A 25,358-nucleotide genomic window follows, 5' to 3' on the forward strand; every position below is an offset into this window, starting at 1 on the left:
CACCACCGACGTCAGGCTTACTGGTCTATAGTCCCTGGTTTGTCCTTACCACCTTTCATAAAAAATGTCATCACATTAGCCAACCTCCAGTCTTCCAGTACCTCACCTGTGACTATTGATGATATAAATATCTCAGCAAGAGGCCCAGCAATCACTTCTCTAACTTCCCACAGAGTTCTTGGGTACACCTGATCAGGTCCTGGGGATTTATCCACTTTTACGCATTTCAAGACATCCAGCACTTCCTCCTCTGTAATATGGACATTTTCCAAGATATCACCATCTATTTCCCTACATTCTATATCTTCCGTATCCTTTTCCACAGTAAATACTGATACAAAATACTTATTTAGTATCTGCCCCATTTTCTATGGCTCCACACAAAGGCCGCCTTGCAGATCCTTGAGGGCCCCTCTTCTCTCCCGCGTTACCCTTTTGTCCTTCATGTATTTGTAAAAACCCTTTGGATTCTCCTTAACTTTATTTGCCAAAGCTATCTCATGTCCCAGTTTTGCCCTCCTGATTTCCCTCTTAAGTATACTCCTACTTCCTTTATACTCTTCTAAGGATTCACTCGATCTATCCCGTCTGTACCTGACATATGCTTCCTTCTTTTTCTGAATCAAACCCTCAACTTCTTTAGTCATCCAGTATTCCCTATACCTACCAGCCTTTCCTTTCACCCTAACAGAAATATACTTTCTCTGGACTCTCATTTTCGATTAGATTAACTACAGTGTGGAAACAGGCCCTTCGGCCCAACAAGTCCACACCGACCCACCACAGCGCAACACACCCAGACCCATTCCCCTCCATTTTACCCCTTCACCTAACACTATGGGCAATTTATCATGGCCAGTTCACCTAAGCTGCACATTTTTGCACTGTGGGAGGAAACCAGAACACCCGAAGGAAACCCACGTAGACACGGGGAGAATGTGCAAACTCCACACAGTCAATCACCTGAGGCGGGAATTGAACTCGGGTCTTTGGCGCTGTGAGGTAATAATGCTAACCACTGTGCCACCGTGCCGCCCTCGTTATCTCATTTCTGAAGGCTTCCCATTTTCCAGTCGTCCCTTTACCTGCAAAAATCTGCGCCCAATCAGCTTCTGAAAGTTCTTGCCTAATACCATCAAAATGGGCCTTTCTCCAATTTAGAACTTAAACTATTAGATCTGGTCTATCCTTTTCCATCACTATTTTAAATCTAATAGAATTATGATCGCTGGCCCCAAAGTGCTCCCCCACTGACATCTCACCTGTCACCTGCCCTGCTTTATTTCCCAAGAGTAGGTCACGTTTTACACCTTCTCTTGTGGGTACATCCACATACTGAATCAGAAATTTTCTTGGACACACTTAAGTAATTCCTCTTCATCTAAACTTTTAACACTATGGCTGTCCCAGTCTATGTTTGGAAAGTTAAAATCCCCTACCATAACCACCCTATTATTCTTACAGATAACTGAGATTTCCTTACAAGTTTGATTCTCAATTTCCCTCTGACTATTAGGGGGTCTATAATACAATCCCAATAAGGTGATCATCCCTTTCTTATTTCTCAGTTCCACTCAAATAACTCCCTGGATGTATTTCCAGGAATATCCTCCCTCAGCACAGCTGTAATGTTATCCTTTATCAAAAATGCCACTCCTCCTCCTCTCTTGCCTCCCTTTCTATCCTTCCTGTAGCATTTGTATCCTGGAACATTAAGCTGCCAGTCCTGTCCATCCCTGAGCCATGTTTCCGTATGATCTCCCAGTCCCATGCTCTTGACCATGCCCTGAGTTCATCTGCCTTCCGTGTTTGACCTCTTGCATTCAAATAAATAGTTTAATTTATCAGCCCTACCTTGTTCTCTACTTTGTCCCTGCCTGCCCTGACTGTTTGACTTGCTTCTGTTCTCGACTGTACCAGTGTCAGATTGATCTCTTTCCTCATTATCTTCCTGGGTCCCACCCCTCCGCTTTACTAGTCTAAATACTCCTGAGCAGCTCTAGCAAATCTGCCTGCCAGTATATTAGTCCTCTTCCAATTCAGGTTCAATCCGTCCTTCTTGTACAGGTCACTTCTATCCCAAAATAGATCCCGATGATCCAAAACTGTGAATCCTTCTCCCACCTCCTCAGCCATGCATTCATCTGCTCTATCTTCCTAACCAGGTTAGTTAGAGCTAAATGCTTACTGGAAATTAGACTCGAACATGCTGAAAAATACAGTATCAATCTATTTGTTTCCAAGCAATTTATGCAGTTATAATTACCAGAGAAAGATTCGTCTTGGCTCTTAAAAGGAGTATTTCTTAGTATCAGTGAAGGAATTGAGTAGAATACAGATTTGTTCAGGAAATAGGGTCGTGATTTACTCTCCATATTGTTCAAATAGTTATTGAAGTTTGTCAGTGCACTAGGAATGCAGAAAATATTTCTGACAATCTTTCTAAAATTGCCGTCAGCAAGTCTTTGCACAGTTAACAAATGAAATCTGCACACAAAATGATACACTAGGTTAAATTACAGCTGCTGCAATTGAGAGTATACAAAGGTTTTCATAGGGTTGATGGACATTCATTCAATGAAGTTAGGCTTTTTTCCAAAATGACTGCTAGATAAGGTTTGCTTCTAGACACCTCTTCAGTGTGATTCCTCCACAGAGGGGAAAATTTCCTTGGTGCTATTTCGACATCCCTTTAATGGGAATCCTCAGTGGGGCTTTTGCGAATTATACAACACGGATTTATAAAGCTCAAAATTCATTAAAATAAAGCATAATTATTCCCATGAACATTTGCTCTCAACGCAATGTCAGGAATCTCAGAAAGAAAATCTTAAAATTTCCAAACAGGAACTGAAGAAATCACTAAATGGATAAACGTCCTTACAGATTTTGATTTTCTTCAAGAGGAGACCAGATTTTGAATCAATTTAATTCCCAGGTATAGGTCATTGCTTTCTTCACAAAAATAAAAATGAGAACATTTGAGCTGCCTGAAATACAGAATATTAATTGTTTATAAATACTCATATGCTCAAAGTCCTTTGAATAGTTTTATTACATGAATGAAATTGAGCGAGTTGTGCCTAATTGGTCTAGCTAAGGAATGCAATTTATCCCACTTCAGGGCTAGATATTTGAAATTTAAACGAAAGTTGTTTGCTGTTCATGAGAAGCCATTAAATACTCAATTGATAATCATGATCATTGGGTAAGTGGCTAAATTCTTCTGTGTTTTTAAAAATACCTTTGAATATTGTTGAGTAGAACTGGATGGTAAATATTCTGCTTTTACTTTGATGTAACCATATCAATCAAATTTAAGGCTAGGAACAATTGACTCAGACACTCTGAGAAATGGAAATCAGATTGAATTTACTCTGCTCCTTTGTTTCTGTCAGTACTGAGTTTTCTATTTCTAGGAAGGAATTTCAGAAATGCAAACTTGGCAGGCAGTGATAGGGGCCAGTTGAGTCTGGGGAAGTATCAGGGCCGGTAGTGATTCAGAAGCAGGAAAATTCCCAAGGAGCCTGCTGTGTCTGCAATTCTGTAGGATTTCATTGTATAATCCACCCAGTGTTGCTCAAACAACTATCTGGCTATTGGAATATCCAAGTTAATGTAATACGAAGAAGCAACTTAGCCCCTTGTTTCTGTGTTACCATTAAACTTAGCTCTATTAACTTTGATCCATAAAATCTCCCATGTTAACCTTTATCTAATTAAAATCTACAAAATTCAGTATTAACAATTTTAATTGCTACATCGCTCATAGCTCCTTGGGAGTAAATTTCATAGTTCCACTATACTTTGCGAGAAATAGAACTTTCTAATTTCAATTCTTAAATGAATAGGCATAATTTTAAGACCGTGTCTATTTGTTCTGGACTCTTGAATTCAACAAAACATAGTACATAATAAAACATAGTATGTCACTATCCACCTCAGCAAAACCTGTAAACATTTTCAACACAACCACTCAATCACTCCTCAACTGTATACAGTCAAGAGGATATGCACTAACTTTAAACAACCTGTCCTCATAATTTAACATTTTAAACTTTCGTTATTATCTATATTCATTCCAATAGGAAACACAAAGCACATCCCAAAAATAGGAGATAACAATGTGGCAGGGAAGGCACAGAGGAACTTTTTAAAAAATCAACATCAGAAGCCACAAATACTCATTTTGGAAGAAAATTGAAGGAAAAGTTGAGGATAAAAACAGAATAGGAAGTAGAAAAATCAAATGTGGACGGGGTGGGGGGGGGGGGGTGACATTGAGAAGTGGACTGAGAGAAGCTTGAAATAAACATAAGAAAAAGAAAAACAATACCAATGGAACCCCTTGGGCTATTGTGAAAATAAATGAATGAACTAGAGAAATAGTATTAACAGAAAGCTATCTCAAGGCCAACAGGTTTATTGAATTTGACTATCTGCATCCCAGGATCTTAAAGGAAGTGACTGCAGAGATAATGGTACATTGAAAATAAGTTTATAATATTTCCTCAATTTTAAAAATGTCCCTACAGTTCAGAAAGTCACAAATGTAAAAGCTCAAGGAGAGAGCCAGAAAACTACAAGCCACAGAATCACAGCAATGTTACAGTTCAGAAGGAGGCATTCAGCTCATTGTTTCTGCACTGGCTCTCAAAATGAGCATCATGACTTAGTGCCAATCTCCCACCTTTTCCCCATATATTTGCACATTATTTCTATTTAAATAACCATCCTATATCCTTGGAATGCCTCAGTTGAACCAGTCTTCACCACATTTCCAAGCAGCGCATTCCTACCCTAACTCCTTGTTATGAGAAAATTGCAAAATACTCATTCAGAATCTCACTCATCTCCTGTGGTTCCAAACATAGATGGCCTTGTTGATTTTTAAGGGGCCCTACCACTCCCCAGTTACTTTGTTATCACCTTTGCTTCTTTTGTAAATCACGTTAAATGTGTTCTTGATTCTTTTATGAGCAAGAACAGTTTCTCAATATCTACTCTGTCAGCTCCTTCATGATTTTGAAAACTTTTATCAGATCTCTTAGCTTTCTTCTTTCCAAAGAGATCATCCCCAACTTCTTCAATCTACCCTCAGAACTGAAATTTCTCATCATTGGAACATTCTTGTAAATGTCTTCTGCACTGTCTCCAATGCATTCACATCTTACACATTCTGTGGCATCAAGAACTGCACATAAAATTCCACCTAACTTGTATCTTGTGCAAGTTTGTCCTTCCTCCGTCTTACGCTTGTAAAACCCAGGATACTGTATGCCTTATTAACTGCTCTTTCCACCTTTCCTGCTACCTCCAATATATGTACTCACTGATTTCTCTGATCTTGCAACCAGAATTGTATACCTCATTTTGTATTTTGTGTATCTGTGTTCTTCCTGCTAAAATACATCACCACACATTTCTCAGCATTGAACTTCATCTGCTACATATTCACTCAGTCCAGCAACTTTAAAGTTAAAAATCACAACACCAGGTTATAGTCTAACAGGTTTAATTGGAAGCACACTAGCTTTCAGAATGTCGCTCCAAAAGCTTCCAAGTGTGCTTCCAATTAAACCTGTTGGACTATAACCTGGTGTTGTGTGATTTTTAACTTTGTACACCCCAGTCCAACACCGGCATCTCCAAATCATGACTCCAGCAACTTGGCAATGTCTTTTTAAAGTGCCACACTTTCCTCTTCAGTTTACAACACTTCCAAGTTTTGCATCATCTACAAATTGAAAATACAGATCTGAAATTTTCCCCTGCATACCAAGATTGGTTGGAAAGTGGGAGACCTTCAAAACTGAGATAACAAGAGTTCAGAGACAGTGTATTCCTGTTAGGGTAAAGGGCGATAGGGTGATAGCTGTAGGAAATGCTGGATGACTAAGGAAATTGAGGTTCTGATCAAAAAGATGGAGGTATATATCAGGTACAGACAGCTGGGATTCAGTGAATCCCTGGAGGACCATAAGGGCAGAAGATGCATTCATAACCAGAGAAATCATGAGGGCAAAAAGGGACATGAGATAGCTTTGACAAATAGCATTATATGGAGAATCCAAAGAGTTTCAACAGAGACATTCAGGGTAACAAAGTAACTGGGGAACGGTAGGGCCCCTTAAAGATAAACAAGGCCAATTATGTTTGGAACCATAGGAGATGAGTGAGATCCTAAATGAGTACTTTGCATCAGTATTTACTGTGGAGAAGAATGTAGAAGCGAGGGAACTTGGAGAAATAAATAGCGGTATCTTGACAAGTGTCCATATTACAGAAGAGGAGGTGCTGAACATCTTAAAATCACATAAATTCCCAGGACCTGATCAGGTGTAGCCCAGAAGCAAGGGAAGAGATTGCTGGACCCCGGCAAAGATATTTATGTCATCGATAGCCACAGGTGAGATGCCAGAAAATTGGAGTTTGACAAATGTGGTGCCATTATTTTCAAAAGGTGGTAAGGAAAAGCCAGGGAACCATAGTATCAGTGATGGGTACGTTACTGGAGGAGATTTTAAGGGATAGAATTTACTTGTCTTTGGAAAGACAAGGACTGATTAGGGATATCTAACATGGCTCTGTATGTGGGAAATCATGTCTCACAAACTTGATTGAGTTTTTTAAAGGGATGACAAAGAAGTTCGGTGCAGGTAAAGTGGTAGACGTTGTCAAATGGATTTTAGTTAGAATGTCTGAATGGTAGACTGGTTAGCAAGATTAGATCACGTGAAATCCAGGGAGAGCTAGACAAAATTGGCTCAAAGGTAGGGACAAACAGTAGCGGTAGAGGACTGTTTCTCAGACTGGAGGCCTGTGACCAGTGATGTGCCACAAGGATCAATGATGAGTCCACTGCTTTTCATCATTTATGTAAATGATTTGGATGTGAATGTCGGAGGTATGGTTAGTAAGTTTGCAGATCACACTGAAATTGGACATGTAGTGGCCAGCAAAGAAGGTCACTTCAAAATACAATAGGACCTTGATCAGATAGGCCAAGGGGCTGAGGGTTGGCAGATAGAGTTTCATGTAGGTAAATGTGAGGTGTTATATTTTGGTAAGGCAAACCAAGGCAGGACATATACAATTAAGGTAGAGTCCTACGGATTGTTCAATTCTAGTCTCCCTGCTATAGGAGAGATGTTATTAAAGTTGAAAGGGTTCAGAAATGATTTACAAAGGTTTTTGCTAGGGCTTTTCTCCTTGGTGCATTGAAGGCTGAGGGGTGACCTTATAAAGGTTTATAAATTCATGATGGGCATGGATAAAGTGGATAGCCAAGGTCTTTTCCTCAGATTAGGGAAGTCCAAAACTGGAGGGCATAGGTTTATGGTGAGAGGGGAAAGATTTAAAAGGGATCTGAGGGACAACTTTTTTAAGCAGAGGGTGGTGTATTTATGGAATGAGCTGCCAGAGGAAGTGGTGGAGGTGGGTACAATTGCAACAATGCACTGGATGAAATGAGTAACGGTATTATAGTCCAATTTGATTATGCACTGTCTGCATGTCTGGTTGCTTCATTGCAGAAAAAGCATAATTGCACTTGAGAATGTACAGAGGATATTTACCAGGATGTTATCAGGAGGAGAAAGTGAGGACTGCAGATGCTGGAGATCAGAGCTGAAAATGTGTTGCTGGAAAAGCGCAGCAGGTCAGGCAGCATCCAAGGAGCAGAAGAATCGACGTTTTGAGCATGAGCCTTCCTGAAGAAGGGCTCATGCCCGAAACATCGATTCTCCTGCTCCTTGGATGCTGCCTGACCTGCTGCACTTTTTCAGCAGGATGTTATCAGGCCTGGAAAAGTGCATCAATGAGGAAAGATTGGATAAATTAGGGTTATTCTCCATGGAACAGAGGAAGCTGATGAAAGGTTTGATTGAGAAGTACAAAATCATGAGGGGCTCAGCAGACAGTGACCTATTTACCTTAAATTGAGGTCAGTGGTTAGAGGCATAGATTTAACGTGATTGGTGGAAAGATTAGAGGGGAAATGAGGGAAGTTTTTTTGCCCCAGCAAATGTCAAATATCCTACTGAATGAGTAGGGGAGGCAGAAACTTTCCACTTATCGAAAAGGTGGCGGGATCTGTATCTGAACTGCAGTAACCTCCAGGAATGTGGACCAAAACCTGGAAAATGAATTTAGTTTGTTTTTCACTCAGCACGGGCACAATGGACATCATGGCCTCCTCTTTTATGACAAATGATTCTATGATACATAGTTATATAGGCAACAAGGTGGAGGAGTCTGAAAAGGGAAATTGATAGGACAAGTAAGTGGGCAAAAACTTGACAGATGAAATTTAGTGTGGTGAAATGTGAGGTCATATCTTTTTCAGGAAGAATAGAAAAGCAGCGCATTGTTTAAATGGAGTCACAACGCAGCATAAACACAGAAGGATCTGGATGTCCTTTTACATGAATCACAAAAATACTTAACATGCAGGTACAGCAAGCAATCAGGAAGGCACATGGAATGATTGTAATAATTGCAAAGGAGATTGGAAGAAAAGGAAATTTCAGGGCATATAAGGAATATACAGGGCATTGACAAGCCAACTCCTAGAGTGCTGTTTACACAGTGCTGGATCCACTATTTTTTTGTCATTTATATAAATAATTTGGATGTGAACATAAGAGGTAGAGTTAGTAAGTTTGCAGATGACACCAAAGTTGGACATGTGGTGGAATGCGAAGAGGGTCAAAGAGGGAGAAAATGAGGTCTGCAGATACTGGAGATCAGAATTGTGAGTATGTTGCTGGAAAAGCACAGCAGGTCAGGCAGCATCCGAGGAGCAGGAGAATCGACGTTTGAGGGCAGAGCCCTTCATCAGGAATGAGGCTGGGAGCCTCAGGGATGGGGAGATAAATGGGAGGGGATGGGGCTGTGGAGAAGGTAGCTAAGAGTGCAATAAGTGGATGAACGTGGGGTAAAGATGATAGGTCAGAGAGGAGGGTGGATCAGATAGATGAGAAGGAAGATTGACAGGTGGGACAGGTCATGAGGATGGTGCTAAGTTGGAAGGTTGGAACTGGAGTAAGATGAAGGGAGGGGAAGTGAGGAAACTGGTAAAGTCCTCATTGAGGGCCCTAGGGTTGAAGGGTCCCGAGGTGGAAGATAAGGCATTTTTCTTCCAGGCGTTGGGTGGTGAGGGAGTGGTGATGGAGGAGGGCCAGGACCTGCATGCCCTCAGCAGAGTGGGAGGGAGAATTGAAATGTTCAGCCTTGGGGCAATGGGGTTGATTGGTGCAGGTATCCCGGAGATGTTCTCTAAAGCACTCTGTGGCCAAACATTTCAACTCCCCCTCGCACTCCCTCCACCACCCAATGCCTAGAGGAAGAATGCCTTATCCTCAACCTCATGACCTGTTCCACCTGTCAATCTTCCTTCCCACTTATCCACTCCACCTTTCTTCCAACCTATCACCTTTACCCCCATTTCCATCCACCTATTGCACTCTTAGCTACCTTCTCCCCAGCTCCACCCCCTCCCACTTATATCTCCACCCCTGAGGCTCCCAGCCTCATTCCAAAGGAAGGGCTCTGGCCTAAAACTTCGATTCTCCTGCTCCTCAGATGCTACCTGACCTGCTGTGCTTTTCCAGTAACACACTCTCAAGAGAAGAAGGTTACCTCAGATTACAATGGGATCTTGGTCATGTGGACCAATGAGCTGAGGAGTGGCAGATGGAGTTTAATTTAGATAAATGTGAGATGCTGCATTTTGGGAAAGCAAATCTTAACAGGAATTATACACCTTAATGGTAAGGTCCTAGGGAGTGTTTCTGAACAAAGAGACCTTGGAGTGCAGGTTTGTAGCTCCGTGAAAGTATAATTGCAGGTAGATAGGATAGTGAAGAAGGTGTTTGATATGCTTTCCTTTATTGGTCAGAGTATTGAGTACAGGAGTTGGGAGGTCATGTTGCAGCTGTACAGGACATTGGTTAGGCCACTTTTTGAATATTGTGTGCATTCTGGTCTCCTTCCTAGTGGAAGGATGTTGTGAAACTTGAAAGGGTTCAGAAAAGATTTACAAGGATGTTGCCAGGGTTGGAGGATTTGAGCTATAGGGAGAGACTGAATAGACTGGGGCTGTTTTCCCTGGAGCATTGGAGGCTGAAGGGTGACCTTATAGAGGTTTACAACAGCATGAGGGGCATGGATAGGATAAATAGGCACCTCCCTGGGGTGGGGGAGTCCAGAACTAGAGGCCATTGGTTTAGGGTGAGAGGGGAAGATATAAAAGAGACCTAAGAGGCAACTTTTTCACACAAAGGGTGGCATGCAGATGGAATGAGCTGCCAGAGGATGTGGTGGAGGCTGGTACAATTGCAACATTTAAAAGGCATTTGGATGGGTATATGAATAGGAGGGTGCTGGCAGGTGGGACTAGATTGGGTTGGGATATCCGGTCGGGATGGATGGATTGGACCAACGGGTCTGTTTCAGTGCTGTACGTCGCTATGACTCTGTGACTCTATTGGTCTCTTTACATGCATAGACAGTTCAAAAAGATTCAACAGACTGTTGCCTGGGATGGAGGGGATTGTAAAGATCATGTCTTTTTATTGTTCTTTTGTACTTATGATTGTCAACTAAAATGGGAAAACAGCTGTTTTAAAAACCAAAGATTGTTGAGGGATTGCCACATTTTTTTGAAAGCAAGTAACCTGACACTCTTTGTAAGTGGTTATACAAAGTTGCTGGTTCTTCGCAATACTAAAACATTTGCAGATAAGCTGGAACCAAGGAATGTGTACAAGTGGAGATTCAGTCAGCAACAAGAAGTCTGTGGACTTGTGACCAGTTACCAATGACAACAACTTTTGATCAGTTCCCAGATCGCTTTGTAAGTATGAACCAGTTACCCTGTGTCTCCTACATACAAGAGAAAGCATCTGAAGAGGGCTGATCGAGAAGCAAGGTTCTGATAGCACAAGAATCATCTTAGCAAAACCCATGAACTGTTTACCTAGTCTTCCTTCATTCATTTCCCTGTCTGTGTCTATCTGTATGTAAGGGGGACTTTATAAGCGAGTTGGAGTTTTAATTTGTAGTGTTACATGCCAACTGTTCTTAATTGTTTACCTGTGCTAATTTTATTTATTTGTAATAAATAGTGGTTCTTGTTGAGTACAGAAGCCTGGTCGGTTGTATCAACCAGAGTCTGAAAGATGGGTAAACTGGGTAATTCTGCATATTTCTGCCTGGTTTAAAATTTAACACAGCCTGGTGGCTAACTGTCAATCAGCTTTAATGGCTACATTCTCCACAGTATTATTTCTACTTGCTAACCAATCAGCACAGTCTTCCCATGCTGCATGAATATTGATTTTTCCTTTGGTACTCTTGTCAAATATCCTAACTAATGTGAAGCAAACTCAAAAAATACAAAACATGGCTCTTGTATTGAGAGAGCTGTATCAAACATATTGAGAACCTGAATCAGAACCAATAGATTAGATTTCCTACAGTTTGGAAACAGGCCCTTCAGCCCAACAAGGCCACACCGACCCTCCAAAGAGTAACCCATCCCCCTACCTATATTTAACCCTGACTAATACTACAGGCAATTTAGTAACACTATGGGCAATTTAGCATGGCCAATTCACCTGACCTGCACATTTTTGGACTGTGGGAGGAAACTGGAACACCCGGAGGAAACCCACACAGACACAGGGAGAATGTGCAAACTCCACACAGTCAGTCACCTGAGGTGGGAATTGAACCTGGGTCTCTGGCACTGAGGCAGCAGTGCTTACCACTGAGCCACCGTTGGATGTTATTATTTAAACAGCAAAGTGCTATGAATGAATGGAGACCGCTTCAACAACTAGTAGAAGGGGAATGGGTAGTCATCTGGCAGATGGTATTGTAACTAAGTATTTTGGTGGATCATGGAATGTCAATCATAGAACTGTTATTGTGCTCAGCCCATTAGATTTGCATGAGGTGTCTGAATGAGCATCCTGAATTAGTGCCTTTCACCTCCCTTATCCCTGTGCATTATTTAAATATAAACAATCAGCCAATACCTTCTTGAATGTCTTGATTGAACCTGCCTTCGCCACTCTTCCAGGCAGTGCATTCCAGACCCAGGCAACTCAACTTGTGTAAAGACTTTCCTCACCACATTTGGCATGTCACTTAGGTATTAGGAAAATGTGAAAACGTTTTTTTCTTAGCCAGGGTTACATTAAGATTTAACTATTTTTTGCAAGATATGCCAAACACAAAAACATAGAAAATAAGAGAAGGATGCCATTTGACCCTTTTGATATGATTATAGTATGATGATCCAATTCAATATCCTGCTTTCTCCCTGTATCCTTTGATTTCTTTAGCCCAAACAACTGTATTTATTTCTTTCCTGAAAACGTTCAAATCTTTTGGCTTCAACTACTTTCTGAGGTAGCAGATTCCACAGTTTAACCATTCCTTGAATTAAGAATTTTTTTCAACCCCATCTCAGTCCTAAATGACTTACCCCATATCCTTCAACTGTGATCCACAGTTTTGGATAGTTTGGTCATCAGGAACACCCTTCTAGCACTTATGTTGTCTAATGTTGTTCGAATGTTGTAAGTTTCTATGCAATCTCCCAGCCCCACCTTCCTCCTAAACTCCTGTGAATATAGTCCAAACCAATCCAATCTTTCTTCACACATTAGACTTGCCATCCCAAAAACCAGTCTGCTCTGTCATGTAGTGGGGAAACCCCAAACCTCATATTTCCCATGGTCATTGGCAAAGATCTTTTATGCAACTTTTCCCAAGACTCTGGATTTCCTGTGCTATACACTTCAGTCAGCCTATTGGACATGAAGCCTACTCTTGAATTTCTGCCAATGCTGTTCAAAAGTCAGTAAATAGTCAGTAGTGTATAGGGTAACAATACCTTCAATTCTTTTTTGTAATCATAAAACTTTTTGGAATACCTGCGTAATCTTATCTAACATTTGACTTTCTCTGCTGAAGACTTAGAAGAAAAGATGAAGACTGCATAATTAACATGTCAAGATCAAAGAAGCCCATGACTAGTCGCACACAAATACTTTTAACTAGTCCACCAAGACTCGGAGTGAAGGGAAGGTGAATCACCCATGACCGAGGAAGCCATACTGTACCATTCAATGGTATCATCTGCTGAAACATCTGTTTCCCACCAGGCATTTATAATTGCATTCATTCTGAAATTGAGGAAGAAGGTCTCAGGAAACATGTAGTTATAAATGGATTGGTCAGATAGGTAGATCAGTGGCAGATGAAATTTAACTCTGACAAGTGTGAGGTGATAGACTTGGGAAGAAGTGACAAGACAAAGGAGTATTCAATGAATGGCAGGACATTAGGAAACTCACAAGAACGGAAGTATCTTGGGGTTCTTATCCACCGGTTCCCACAGGTGGCATAGCTGCTTAAGTGGGTAATTAAGAAGGCATATAGGATACTTGCCTTAATTAATCTAGGCTTAGATTATAAGAGCAGAGAGGTTATGCTAGAGTTATGCAAAACTTTGGTTAAGTCACAGATAAAGTACTGTGCATAGTTCAAATCACTGTGCATCAGGAAGGCTGCATCCGAGTGGGTGCAGAGGAGATTCACCAGGATGTTGCCTGGGATGGAGTGCTTGAGGTCTGAAGAATGGTTGGATAAGCTTGGGTTACTTTCTTTGGAGAAATTGAAGGCTGCAGATGCTGGAGATCAGAGTAAAAAGTGTGGTGCTGGATAAAACTGCAGGTCGGGCAGTATCCAAGGAGCAGGAGAATTGAATCGATGTTTCGGGCATAAGCCTTTCATCAGAAATGAGGCCTTGGTCAGGAATGGTTTCTTTTCTTTGGAGCATTTTCTTTGAATTATTTTCTTTGGACCAGAGAAGGTTGAGGGAAATTTGATAGAAGTGAATAAGATTATGAGGGGCATGGACAGGGTTCTGGTTAGGCCCCATTTGGAGTATTGTGTGCAGTTTTGGTCCCCACACCTCAGGAAGGACATACTGGCACTGGAACGTGTCCAGCGGAGATTCACATGAATGATCCCTGGAATGGTTGGTCTAACATATGAGGAACGGCTGAGGATCCTGGGATTGTATTCATTGGAGTTTAGAAGATTAAGGGGAGACTTAATAGAGACGCACAAGATAATACATGGCTTGGAAAGGGTGGATGCTCGGAAATTGTTTCCGTTAGGCGAGGAGACTAGGACCCGTGGACACAGCCTTAGAATTAGAGGGGGTCAATTCAGAACAGAAATGCGGAGACATTTCTTCAGCCAGAAAGTGGCGGGTCTGTGGAATTCATTGCCGCAGAGTGCAGTGGAGGCCGGGATGCTAAATATCTTCAAAGCAGGGATTGATAGATTTTTGATGTCTCGAGGAATTAAGGGCTACGGGAGAATGGGGGTAAATGGAGTTGAAATTCCCATCAGCCATGATTGAATGGCGGAGTGGACTCGATGGGCTGAATGGCCTTACTTTCACTCCTAGGCTTATGGTTGATAAAAAGTAGGTGTGTGTGTGTGCACATAGTGCAATGGGGTCATCTACTATGTGACATGAGTCCAGGGGTACTGAACTTGAGATATATATATATATATATATACACACACACAAGACAAGCATTCCTACACACATAGACACTCACTCTCCTACAGACCCATACACTCACGCACACAGTCTCTCATATGCTCTCTCACACACACCCTCTCTCACAGACTTATACCCCTTTAGATGCGCGCACACACACTCTCTCTCTCTTTCTTTCACAGACACTCATAACCCCAGACTCCCTCCCTCGCCACATGAAGACAGACACATATAAGTTTGTGGGGTGAATTTATACTGGAGCATTACATTTTACTTTGCTGAAAAAATGCATGAATCCATGTAAGATTCTGTAAATCCAATTTTTAGATTAGAATCGGTCTGACCATTGGGGCACAGACAGCCTCACACAGGGCACTTCATACCTTCAATACATTATCTGGGCCGACATGGCATCAATTGTTAAAGTTCACTTGAGAATGTAACTTTTAAATGTTCCGCAATTTACATATGAAAGAACTGAAACTAACCTGCCCATTCTAAAAGATTAGAGATTTAACAAACAATCCAGGTCTTTTTCAATATATAATTTCAGTTACATCACACTGTAAACTTTTGCTATAAATTCTGTGACTGAAGATCTTATACTACACAATCACCTGATGAAGGAGCAGTGTTCCGGAAGCTAGTGCTTCCAAACAAATCTGTTGGACTATAACCCTGTGTTGTGTGATTTTTAACATTGGTAAGTTATTGAAGGAGATTCTGAAAGACAGGATCTAGAGGGATTTGGAAAGGCAAGGACCCATTTGGGATAGTCACTATAGCTTTGTGCATAAGAAATCATGCTTTATGGATTTGAATGAGTCTTTTGGAGGGATGACCAAGTTAAGTAAATAAGGGCAATTTACATGGACTTTAGTAAGGCCTTTGACAAGGTACTGCATGATGGGTTGTTGAATAAGGTTAAATTTCACAGGATCCAGGGAGAACTAGACAATTGGATACAAAATTAGCTTGAAGGTAGAAGACATAGGGTGGTGGTAGAAGGTTGTTTTTTCAAATTGGAAGCCTGTGACCAGTGATGTAAGTGGATCCACTGTTATTCGTCATTTAATGAATGATTTGGATGATAATTTAGAAGGTATAGTTAGTAAGTTTGCAGATGACACCAAGATCGATGGTCTAGCGGACAGCAAAGAAGGTTATCTAGGATTACAGATAAGCTAAGATCTTGATTAACTGGGCTAATGGGCTAAGGTATGGCAGATAGAATTTAATTTAGATAAATGCAAAGTGCTGCATTTTGGCAGGACTTACACAGTCAATGGTAGGGTCCTGGGGATTCTTAAAGAACAAAGAGATCTAGGGGTACAAGTTCATAGCTCCTTGAAAGTGGAGCCACAGGTAGACAGGGTGGTGAGCATCACCATGCTCACTTTCATTGGTAAAAGCATTGAATATAGGAGTTGGGATGTCTTGTTGCAATTGTATGTTGGTCAGGCCACATTTGGAGTATAGCATGCAGTTCTTGTCACTCCACTGTATAAAGAGTATTATTAAACTAGAAAGAGTGCAGTAAAGATTTGCTGGGATACTACCTGGATAGAAGGTTTGGGTTTTAAGGAGAGACTGTGACTTTTTTCCTCTGGACTGTAGCAGACTGCGGGATGACCTTATGGAGATCTATAAAATGATGAAAGCGAAAGATAAGCTGGATAGCCAACAATTTTTCCCCATGGTAGGCAAGTCTAAAGCTAGAGGGCATGGGTTTAAGGTGTTGGGGTAAGATAAAAAAGGTCTGGAGGGGCATTTTTTTCAGAGTGCTGAGTGTCTGGGCTGCTAGAGTGGTGGAGGTAAGTACAGTTTTGTCATTTAACAAACATTTGGACAGGTACATGGATAGGAGAAGTTTGGAGGGGCGGGGACTAAATGCTGGCAAATGGGAGTAGATTTATTATGGAAACTAGGAGGCATGCACAAGTTGGCTGAAGTGACTGTTTCCATGCTGTAAACCTGTATGACTCTAAGAACCACAGCAATGTGGTTGAATCTTAACCGCCCTCTGGATTTTTAGGGATGACCATAAATGCTGGCCAGCCAGCAATGCCCACATCCCAAAAATGAATTTTAAAAAAGGGTGCCCTCTATTGAGGGGTTGGACAGCTCAGTTCCCTGGATGGCTGGTTTGAGATGCAGGATAATGCCAACAGCATAGGTTTAATTCCTTTTCCAGCTGATGTTACGATGAAGAACCTTCCTTCTCAACCTCTTCCTTTATCTAAGATTTGGTGACCCTGAAATTAAACCACCACCAGTCATTTCTCTCTAGTGGGAGTGTAGCCCAATCATCCAGTAGGATTATAGCAACTTTATCTTTATTTTCAAACTCCGACTTGAGCAATAACTTTATCAGATGCCATCCAGAAATCCAATTACAATACATTCACAGTTTTTTCTCTATCCATAGGTAGATATTATTCCTTCAAAGAATGCAAATAAATTGGTTGAAAACAATTTCTATTTCACAAATCTATACTGACTCTTCCTGATCACTTTAAGCTTTTCAAAGTGCATAGTAATAACCTCCTTGATGACCATTTCTAGCATCTACCGTGGTAAGCATTAAGCTACCTCTCCTACTGATTCCTGTTTTGTGCCATAATCTCTTTTTGAATATCTGCAGTTTTATTAAAGTTGGATATTTTAAACAACTGGATAATTCAATGTTTTTCCAAGTAAAAATGAATGTAATTATTTGCTGAAAATGTCTTTTTTTTTGGCAGTACCACTATGGTAGTACAATTCTTTAGATTTGTATTCTCCTCTGCTTTGCACCATTCATTACTTTCAAACATTTTCTTTGTGATTTTCAATGCTTTTGATATGTAAAGCAGTGTCAAGACAAACATATTAACACATATATGCATTCATGGAAAATAACACGAGGAAGATATAGGATGGTCTGTCCACATAGTGAGAAGAGAACAGTTCTTTTAACTTCATTGTTATTGTAATACAAAACCAGAATCTAACAATTCCACAAAAAGTGAAATAACTTGTTCTGTGAATACAAGTATTATCACATCAAAATATTTGGAAGCACTTCATACAATTAATTATTTGGAGTGCAGTGAGTTGTTCTATATGCTAATCTGATAAATTGCACGGTTTCAATATTTATTTGACAATGAATGCTTTCCCCCTGTGCTTCAGCAGAACTAGGAGAAAGTAAGGACTGCAGATGCTGGAGATCAGAGCTGAAAATGTGTTGCTGGAAAAGTGCAGCAGATCAGGTAGCATCCAAGGAGCAGGAGAATCGACGTTTCGGGCATGAGCCCTTCTTCAGGAATGAGGAGAGTGTGTCCAGCAGGCTAAGATAAAAGGTAGGGAGGAGAGACTTGGGGAAGAGGCATTAGAAATGCGACAGGTAGAAGGAGGTTAAGGTGAAGATGATAGGCCGGAGTGGGAGTGGGGGCGGAGAGGTCAGGAAGAAGATTGCAGGTTAGGAAGGTGGTGCTGAGTTCGAGGGTTGGGACTGAGACAAGGTAGGGGGAGGGGAAATGAGGAAACTGGAGAAATCTGAGTTCATCCCTTGTGGTTGGAGAGTTCCTAGGCAGAAGATGAGGCGCTCTTCTTCCAGCCGTCGGGTTGCTATGGTCTGGCGATGGAGGAGTCCAAGGACCTGCATGAATGCCATCCCATATTCCCAATTCCTTCGTCTCCGCTGCATCTGCTCCCAGGAGGACCAGTTCCAATACCGAACAATCCAGATGGCCTCCTTCTTCAAAGACCACAATTTCCCCCCACACGTGATCGACGATGCTCTCCACCGCATCTCCTCCACTTCCTGCTCCTCCACCCTTCAGCCCCGCCCCTCTAATCGCCACCAGGACAGAACCCCACTGGTCCTCACCTACCATCCCACAACCTCCATATAACATCACATAATCCGTCGTCATTTCCGCCACCTCCAAACAGACCCCATCACCAGGGATATATTTCCCTCCCCTCCCCTATCAGCATTCCGAAAAAACAACTCCCTCCGTGACTCCCTTGTCAGGTTCACACCCCCCACCAACCCAACCTCCACTCCCAGCACCTTCCTCTGCAACCGCAAGAAATGCAAAACTTGCACCCACACCTCCCCCCTTACTTCCCTTCAAGGCCCCAAGGGATCCTTCCATATCCACCACAAATTCACCTGCACCTCCACACACATCATTTATTGCATCCGCTGCACCCGATGTGGCCTCCTGTATATTGGGGAGACAGGCTGCCTACTTGGGAAACGTTTCAGAGAACACCTCTGGGACACCCGGACCAACCAACCCAGCCATCCGGTGGCTCAACACTTCAACTCCCCTCCCACTCCACCTAGGACATGCAGGTCCTTGGACTCCTCCATCGCCAGACCATAGAAACACAACGGCTGGAGGAAGAGCGCCTCATCTTCCGCCTAGGAACCCTCCAACCACAAGGGATAAACTCAGATTTCTCCAGTTTCCTCATTTCCCCTCCCCCACCTTGTCTCAGTCCCAACCCTCGAACACAGCACCACCTTCCTAACCTGCAATCTTCTTCCTGACCTCTCTGTCCCCACCCCCACTCCGGCCTATCACCTTCACCTTAACCTCCTTCCACCTATCGCATTTCCAATGCCCCTCCCCCAAGTCCCTCCTCCCTACCTTTTATCTTAGCCTGGTTGGCACACTCTCCTCATTCCTGAAGAAGGGCTTATGCCCGAAACGTCGGTTCTCCTGCTCCTTGGATGCTGCCTGACCTGCTGCGCTTTTCCAGCTTCCGCAGAACTAGTATGAGACTGCAGAAGGGAGCAAGAGGGAAACAGCAGTGATCAATCTTTGCAACAGCTAAACATCTACTTCCCAGAAATTTGAAAGACAATAATTTTGATGGCATTAATTATTCACCTTAAGATGTAAAATTCGCATTGCATATTGAGGATTCAAAGTGCCTGTCTTGCTTTGAGGGAAATGACAAAAAATATATGATGACAATATAGTTTGTAATCTTATTGGACAAATAATGTAGAGTTCTGGACTAATGTAGCTCACAGCACTAGGAACCAAGGTTTGATTCACGCTTTGGCATCTGATGTGTGGAGTTTGTGTTCTTCTTGTGTCTGCTTCGGTTTCCTCCCACAGTTCAAAGGTGTGCAGGTTAAGTGGATTGGCCATGCTTAAAAGAAATGCTCATAGTGTCCAGCGACATGCAGGTTGGGTGGGTTAGCCATGTTAAAAACCCTATACAGTGATAGAGTGGGACATGAGCCTGGATGGAATGCACTTTAGAAGGTTGTTGCAGACTTGATGAACCAAATGGCCTCATTCTGCACTGAAGACATGGATTCACATTCTAGCATGGCAGCTGGGGTTTTAAATTTAATAAACTAACAACTCTGAAATAAAGCAACTGGTCTCAGGAGTGATAACCATGAAGCTACTGGATTGACATGAAAGTCCCTTTAGTCCGTGAATATGATTTAGGGAAGGAAGTCTGTCCATAACTGGTCTGCCCTTGATTATGTTCTAGATGCTTGGCATCATTGAGCACGATTAGATTAGATTAGATTCCTTACAGTGTGGAAACAGGCCCTTCGACCCAACAAATCCACACCAACCCTCCGAAGAGCAACCCACCCAGACCCATTCCACTACATTTACTCCTTCACCTAACACTACGGGCAATTTAGCATGGCCAATTCACCTAACCTGCACATTTTTGGACTGTGGGAGGAAATCGGAGCACCCGAAGGAAACCCATGCAGACACAGGGAGAATATGCAAACTCCACACAGACAGTTGCTTGAGGTGGGAATTGAACCCAGGTCTCTGGCGCTGTGAGGCAGCAGTGCTTGGAAACACTAAGAGTAAGCGGCCTTTTGAGCCTGCTCCACCACTCAGTATGATCATGGATGATCCTCTACCTGGGGCAGCACGGTGGCTCAGTGATTAGCACTACTGTCTCATAGCACCAGGGACCCAGGTTTGATTCCAGCCTCGGGCGACTGACTGTGTGGAGCTTGCACATGCTCCCCGTGTCAGTGTGTATTTCCTTTGTGTGCTCTGGTTCCTTCCACAATCCAAAGATGTACAAGTTAGGTGAATTGGCAGTGCTAAATTGCCCATAGTGTTCAGAGGTGTGTAGGTTAGGTGCAATAGTCAGGGGAAATACAGAGTAATAGGGTAGGGGAATGGGTCTGAGTGGGATATTCTTTGGAAGGTCGGTGTAGACTTGTTGGGCCAAATGGCCTGTTTTCACACAGTAGGGATTCTAAGGTTTAACACTATATTGCCATTTTCGCTCCATAGTCTTTGATGCCTTTAGATATAAAAAGATTTTTCATCATATCAGGCAGTCTAGTATGAGAGGTCATAGATTGAGAGTAAGGGGTAGCAGATTTAAAACCGAGTTGAAGGGAAATTGCTTCTCTGAAGGATTGTGAATCTGTGGAAGAGTGTGGTGGATGCTCAGACTTTATAAACTTAAAGAGGAGGTGAACAGATTTTAAATTAGTAATGGTTTGGTGGGTTGTGAAGAGTTATTTGTGAGTGAGGTGAGATCAACCATGATCTTATCAAGTGGCGGAGCAAATTCAAGAGGTTTAATTGCTTATTCCAGTTACTAGTTCTTATGTTATTATATCTAAAGATCTTTCAATCTCTTTTTAAGTATACTCAGTGATCCGACCTCCACAGACTTCAATAGTAGTGAATGTCACAGGTTGACAACCCTCTGGATGAAGAAAAGTCCTAAATGGCCAACCCATTTCCTGTGACTGTGACATCTGAGCTGAAAATGTGTTGCTGGAAAAGCGCAGCAGGTCAGGCAGCATCCAAGGAGCAGGAGAGTCGACATTTCGGGCATGAGCCTTTCCTCAGGAATCACTGTGACATCTAATTCAAGACTACCCAACCAGGAGAAACATCCTCCTTGCATCTAGTCTGTCCCTCCTTGTTAGAATTTTGTGTTTCCATCAGAGTTCCTCTAAACTCCAGTGAATTTAGGCTGGGTCAAACCAATCTCTCCCCATCTAGCCACCCTGTTATCAGGCTAGTGAACCCCCATTGCATTCCCTCGATGGAAATCATATCCTTGCTGAGGGCTAGGAACCAAAGCTGCATGCAATACTCTAGGTGTAGTTGCACCAAAGCCATACACAGCTGTGGAAAGGTAGCCCTATATCAACTCCTCTTGCAATTAAGATCAAAATACATTTGCTTTCCCGATTGCTTCTGCACCTAGCTGTTTACTTTCATTGACTGGTGTATAATGACACTAAGATTCCTTTGTACATTCACGTTTCCCAAAATATCACCATTTAAATAGCACTCTGCCATTCTGTTTTCATGAACCACTTGTGAATTTCTACATATGCTGCCAGACCTGCTGAGTTTCTCAAGTATTTTCTGTTCTTGTTTGTGAATTAGACACATGTTGTGAAAGGTAATAAACTATTGGATAAAAAAAATTCCTTCAATGCCCCCATCATGAAAGATTGGCAGGTCAAGTTTATTACATCTTAAATCCAGTTTTTGTAGTACCACTCCAATACTGAATCTAATTCCTTTTTATTGTGAACTAGTTTCCTACATAATACTGAATTCTGGATGATTTTTCCTCAATTTATTTCATCCATTGAAAATATAGTAAACAAAATTAATTTAGTTCCCAAATGTTTCATAAGTATGACAGAACTTGAAGAAATATACCCACTAAAGATCAATTTTTATTCAGGATGAAATGCAGTGATAATCTTCACCGCAATTATCAGTCTTTCACTCCAATTATCAATCCTTCAAATCTCTTTTCTGACCTATTCTCAGACAGCGACTGTTGATTAAGCATGCAAGGGGATTGAGTTTAAGGGTCATGAGATCTTGTTGCAGCTCTATGAAAATTGGTTAGACTGCACTTGGAATACTGCATCTAGTTCTGGTCACCCTATTATAGGAAAGATGTGGATGCTTTGGAGAGGGTTCAGGGGAGGTTTATCAGGATGCTGCCTGGACTGGAGGGCTTATCTTATGAAGAGAGGTTGACTGAGCTCGGACTTTTTTCATTGGAGAAAAGGAGGAGAGGGGACCTAATTGAGGTACAAGATTATGAGATGCATAGATAGAGTCGATAGCCAAAGACTATTTCCCAGGGCAGAAATGATTAACACGAGGGGTCATAGTTTTAAGCTGGTTGGAGGAAAGTATAGAGGGGATGTCAGAGGCAGGTTCTTTACACAGAGAGTTGTGAGAGCGTGGAATGCGTTGCCAGCAGCAGTTGTGGAAGCAAGGTCATTGGGGACATCTAAGAGACAATTTGACATGCATGTGGTCACAGAAATTTGCATACATGAGGATCAGTGGTCAGCACAACATCATGGGCTGAAGGGCCTGTTCTGTGCTGTACTGTTCTATGTTCTATGTTCTAAAATGTAGATCACAAATTGTCAACCTGTTTTACCCCTGCTTGAATGTCTTCTTTATTGAGTGGAACACCAATTCACTAAGCCTTAATAATAAAACTACTTTGAGTAACATCACATTTTATAAATTTTAGATGACTTCAACATTTAATTCATCAAGTTTAATTAAACTATGTTTATTGAAAAAATAGTGAGGTACATAATTAGATGAAAGAATTATCAAATAAAAATTAAATGAAATTAATTAATGACCTTGTGAATTAAGGCATCCAGTTAGCGTTCTGATCGTAATATGATTGAACTACATTCTGTTTGACAGAAGAGTAAGTCCAAAATTATGAAACTTAAACAAAGGCAGAAGGCAGAACCAGCTAATGTGAAATGGTAAATTAAATTAAAAGATAGGTTCATTGAGATGCAAAAGTGCAGTAGTAGACATTGAAAAGGATATGCCATAATAGACAGAATTAATACATTTCAATGAGAAAGAAAAAAGTCTCAAGGGGAGGATCCACACTTTGAGATTAACTAAAAAATGTCAAAGAGTACCAAATTTATATTGTGCAATGATTTGGAGATGCCGGTGTTGGACTGGGGTGTACAAAGTTAAAAATCACACAATACCAGGTTATAGTCCAACAGGTGTAATTGGAAGCACACGAGCTTTCGGAGCGACGCTTCTTCATCAGGCACTATCACCTGATGAAGGAGCGGCCCTCCAAAAGCTAGTGTGCTTCCAATTAAACTTGTTGGACTTTAACCTGGTGTTGTGTGATTTTTAACTTTATATTGTGCAAAGATATGTTGCAAGTTAGAAGATACAAAGAAAGAATCAAAGAATGACTGAAAAAAGTAATTAGGAGGAAAAATTAGAGTACAAGAAAAAGCTAGTTAGAAATGTAAAAACCCATATTAAGAATTTTTCTAAATATCTTAAAAGATTTTTTTAGAAATGAGCATTGGCTCTTATAGAAAACAGCCATGTAAATTAACGATGGAAAACAAAGAGCCAAAATTAAACAGGTATTTTGCTTCAGTCTTCACAATAGACAAGACATGTAACCCCTCAAAAATAACTATAAATCAGGAAATGGAAGGCTGGGCGGAATTCAAGAAAACTACAATGACTAAGAAAGTGATATTAAACAAACAGTTGGGAGCTATGAGCGGATATCTTCATCCGATAGTCTTAAAAGGAGTGGCTCATGAAATATTTGATGCATTTGGTTTTAATTTAGCAAAATTATTTACATTTGGAAAAGTTCCCATTAGATTAGAAAATAGTGTAAGCAACTCCTTTATTCAAAAGTTGAGGGAGACAGAACATAGGAAAATACAGGACACTCAGCTGAACATCACTGGGAAGATGTTAAGAACTATTATTAAAGACATTTTAGCAAAGCACTTTGAGACATTTAAGATAATCAGAGTCAACATGGTTTTGTGAAAGGCAAAACATGTTTAACAGACTCATTGGAGTTACTTGAAGAACGAACATGCTGGGAACCAACGGATATGGAGAAGTTAAGCTTTCACAAAGCATTTGATGAAGTGGTGCATTAAAGGTTATTGCAGAAAATAAGAGCTCATTATAAAGGAAGTAACATATTGGTGTGGATAGAAAATTGGTCAGCTAACAGTAAACATAGAGTAGTCAAAATAGGTTATTTCCTGGTTGGCAAGACATAATGAGTGGCTCACCACAGGGATCGATGTTTTACATTTTATATAAATGACTTGGTTGAAAGGATAGAGGGATGTTTGCCAAATTTAACAATGACACAAAGATAAGTAGGATAGTAATTTATGAAGAGATAAAGATAAGGCAAATAGAATGCAATGTCTTTTTGATGGGAAGAATAAAAAAAGGCAGCATTTATGATCGTCTGAGAGAAAATAAATTCTGCTCATCTCTATCTTAAATTTATTTTTATAAAGTAACCTCTCAGTTTTGATTCTCCACAAGGGGAACTATTGTTTCCTTATCCATCTCATCAAGATTCCTCAAATTATCCAAATTGTGCAACGCTCCAAGATGCAGAGTGACCTGGGTGTCCTAATACATCATACAAGGGGGCACCAGATGCAGCCAGAATTCCTCTGCTCTTCCAGTTCCTTTTCCTTTTTTCTTTCTTCTCCCTTCTGCAGTTTTTCTTCCCCAACCCCCAATTTTCAACTTTTTAAACTTCTGGACTTCGAGTAGTTTGAATATTTTTAAAACTTTGTATTCCAATACAACACTTTTTTTAAAACACTATCAATTCTGTAGCAAGCACTTAAGATATTTATAACTTGGTACTCTGTACCTAAGATGGCTCCAAAGTAATGACATTACAAACTTTTCATGCATCATTCAAGTGCATGTGA

General features: G+C 41.2%; 1 protein-coding gene across 3 annotated transcripts in view; it reads right to left on the reverse strand.

Annotated features, from left to right (window-relative positions):
- The window catches only part of LOC132832296 (brain acid soluble protein 1-like), a 106,997-nt gene that overhangs the window by 75,389 nt on the left and 6,250 nt on the right, over positions 1-25,358 (reverse strand). Inside the window, exon 2 of one of the 3 annotated variants that reach the window (XM_060850179.1) lies at positions 16,153-16,237. The exons of the other annotated variants lie outside the window; for them this stretch is intronic. The gene's annotated coding sequence lies outside the window, so the exon portion shown is untranslated. The remainder of the gene's footprint in view (positions 1-16,152; positions 16,238-25,358) is intronic. 3 annotated transcript variants of the gene reach the window in all.

The sequence above is a fragment of the Hemiscyllium ocellatum genome, chromosome 34, assembly GCF_020745735.1.
Source record: "Hemiscyllium ocellatum isolate sHemOce1 chromosome 34, sHemOce1.pat.X.cur, whole genome shotgun sequence".
In the NCBI taxonomy this organism is placed as follows: domain Eukaryota; kingdom Metazoa; phylum Chordata; class Chondrichthyes; order Orectolobiformes; family Hemiscylliidae; genus Hemiscyllium; species Hemiscyllium ocellatum.